Source organism: Accipiter gentilis, chromosome 35 (genome assembly GCF_929443795.1).
Source record: "Accipiter gentilis chromosome 35, bAccGen1.1, whole genome shotgun sequence".
Classification (NCBI taxonomy): Eukaryota; Metazoa; Chordata; class Aves; order Accipitriformes; family Accipitridae; genus Astur; species Astur gentilis.
Window position 1 is genome coordinate 5278108 of NC_064914.1, and position 3500 is coordinate 5281607.

The window sequence follows — 3500 nt, forward strand, 5'->3', positions numbered from 1 at the left end:
CGGAGGAGGGCGGACGGCAGGCGCGGGGGCCCTGCGTGCGAGTGAGAGGGCAACGTCTGCGGAGAGGTGCAACGCCGGCCTGAACACCGGCAGAGCCGGCCCGCCGGGAAGCCCCTCCGACGCGCCCTAAACGCCTCATCGATCAGTAAGGGAAGGGAGACGGGGAAGGAGCGGAGGCCCCACGGCCACGAGTCCTGGGACAACGACGGCCGCTCGCACCCGCCGCCACCCGGAGGAGGGCGGACGGCAGGCGCGGGGGCCCTGCGTGCGAGTGAGAGGGCAACGTCTGCGGAGAGGTGCAACGCCGGCCTGAACACCGGCAGAGCCGGCCCGCCGGGAAGCCCCTCCGACGCGCCCTAAACGCCTCATCGATCAGTAAGGGAAGGGAGACGGGGAAGGAGCGGAGGCCCCACGGCCACGAGTCCTGGGACAACGACGGCCGCTCGCACCCGCCGCCACCCGGAGGAGGGCGGACGGCAGGCGCGGGGGCTCTGCGTGCGAGTGAGAGGGCAACGCCTGCGAGGGTTGCTCCAACGACCTGAACACCGGCAGAGCCGGCCCGCCGTGGAGGCTCTCCGACGCACCCGAGGACGCCTCAGCAGGCGCTGCCTGTGGGTCTGGATCAGTCAAATCAGGGAGCTGGAGGTGCCACGGGCCACGCCCGCTCCAGACAATGATTTTTCTGAGGCCAACGGGACAGGGTAGAAGGCCACGGCAGGCTCAACACCCCCAGCCCTTCCAGCGTTCGAGTGCCAACAGCCACCACCGGCTGCCGGTCTTTGCCCGCCCCGCAGGCAACTGCATGCCATCGGGGGGGGACGGACCTGGACCCATGCCCTGCACGGGTGTTGAGGGCCGGGGGAATGCCACGGAAGCTAGACAACCCCAGACGCCTGCGTTCGGCTTGCCAGCCACCAGGTACAGCCGCAATTTTCTCACCGCTTTGCGGCCCCCAGCTTAAGGCCAGAGAAAACGCGATGAGGTGCCGCCACCTCTAACCCGGAAAAACGCCGCAGACCTTTCCCACCGAGCCCTCCTGCAACCAGGCAAGCCGGGGCCAGCCGGACACCACAGGCCGCCCACACATGGCTCATGCCGGCAAAAAACAGGACGAGGCACTGCGGCCTCTCGCCTGTGCCATCACCGGGCCCTCGGGGGCTGGGGGGGAGCTGCGGCACGCACGAGAACCCCCAGCCGTCTGCATCCGGCTGCCGGCCACCAGGGCCGGCCGCCGCTCACGCTCTGCCCAATTCGTGGATGGGTTCCGGCTTAAGGCCAGAGAAAACGCGATGAGGTGCCGCCACCTCTAACCCGGAAAAACGCCGCAGACCTTTCCCACCGAGCCCTCCTGCAACCAGGCAAGCCGGGGCCAGCCGGACACCACAGGCCGCCCACACATGGCTCATGCCGGCAAAAAACAGGACGAGGCACTGCGGCCTCTCGCCTGTGCCATCACCGGGCCCTCGGGGGCTGGGGGGGAGCTGCGGCACGCACGAGAACCCCCAGCCGTCTGCATCCGGCTGCCGGCCACCAGGGCCGGCCGCCGCTCACGCTCTGCCCAATTCGTGGATGGGTTCCGGCTTAAGGCCAGAGAAAACGCGATGAGGTGCCGCCACCTCTAACCCGGAAAAACGCCGCAGACCTTTCCCACCGAGCCCTCCTGCAACCAGGCAAGCCGGGGCCAGCCGGACACCACAGGCCGCCCACACATGGCTCATGCCGGCAAAAAACAGGACGAGGCACTGCGGCCTCTCGCCTGTGCCATCACCGGGCCCTCGGGTGCTGGGGGGGGAGCTGCGGCACGCACGAGAACCCCCAGCCGTCTGCATCCGGCTGCCGGCCACCGGGAACCAGCTGCCACTCTGCCCACTCCAGCTTAAGGCCAGAGAAAGGACGAGGTGCCGCCACCTCGCCCACCCATCACCGGGCCCTCAGGAGCCGGCGGCGGCCGCGGCGGGCTGGACGCTCACGGGCAGCTGCCCTCGCATATACCAGCGCTCACCTTTGCCATCATCGGGCCCTCCGAGGCCGGGAGAAAGCCGAGGCAGGTTCGGTTCCACCCGGTCTTACCGCGTTCGAGTGCCGGTGGCCACCGCCGGCCACCGGGCTTTGCCCAGCAGAATCCACCTTTACAGTTCTCGCACCCCGGGGTCAGCGGCCACCGCAGCCTGCCAGACCCTCGCAGGCACCGGTCTGGCATATTTGGAAAACGATGGGACACACAGGCCGAAGACATCGAAAGAGGGAGCCGAGCCACCACGGAAGCCGCCACCACAACGACCGCCCAGGGCCCCACTTCACCGGCTGAGCCGCAGGCCTTGCAGCCGCTGACTAGCGCTGCTCCGTGCACCCGTTACCACTAGCTCCTATAATACGGGAAAGCACGCCCCCGCCCCCGGCCGGCTCCAAGAGTGCCGTGCCTGCCCACCGGGGAGACCGGCCAATGACACCGACTTTTACGATGACGTAACTGGAGGCAGCGAAAAACAGCGACCCCTTCGCCAGCTCCGTGGAAGCGGCGGGGCTATCAGGTCTACCTCCCAGCTCCCGAAATGCGGCTAAGTACCGCCGGACCCAGGTAGACCTGGCGGCCCTTTTCACCGGCCGCTCCGGCAGCGACACCCCGCGTCCTCCGGGCGCCGCCGGCGGCCGCGCCGGCCTCCGGAGCCGGGTAGACCTGGCAGCCGGCCTCCGGAACCGGGTAGACCTGGCAGCCGGCCTCCGGAGCTGGGTAGACCTGGCAGCCGGCCTCCGGAACCGGGTAGACCTGGCAGCCCTTTTCACCGGCCGCTCCGGCAGCGACACCCCGCGTCCTGCGGGCGCCGACGGCGGACGCGCCGGCCTCCGGAGCTGGGTAGACCTGGCAGCCGGCCTCCGGAGCCGGGTAGACCTGGCGGCCCTTTTCACCGGCCGCTCCGGCAGCGACACCCCGCGTCCTCCGGGCGCCGCCGGCGGCCGCGCAGCCTCCGGAGCTGGGTAGACCTGGCAGCCGGCCTCCGGAGCCGGGTAGACCTGGCGGCCCTTTTCACCGGCCGCTCCGGCAGCGACACCCCGCGTCCTCCGGGCGCCGACGGCGGCCGCGCCGGCCTCCGGAGCTGGGTAGACCTGGCAGCCGGCCTCCGGAGCCGGGTAGACCTGGCGGCCCTTTTCACCGGCCGCTCCGGCAGCGACACCCCGCGTCCTCCGGGCGCCGCCGGCGGCCGCGCCGGCCTCCGGAGCTGGGTAGACCTGGCAGACGGCCTCCGGAGCCGGGTAGACCTGGCGGTCCTTTTCACCGGCCGCTCCGGCAGCAACAGCCCGCGTCCTGCTTTTAACACCCCCCCCACCCCCCACCCCCTTTTTTTTTTTTTTTTTTTTTTTTTTTTGGACGTTTTAGTTTTTTTAAGAAAGTAAATCCATGGAATACATATCTGCGATCCTGCTGGCACCGCCACCCCTCCACCCCCCGCCCCCCGCATTTTTTTTTTTTTTTTTATGTTTTTTTTGGACGTTTTACTTTT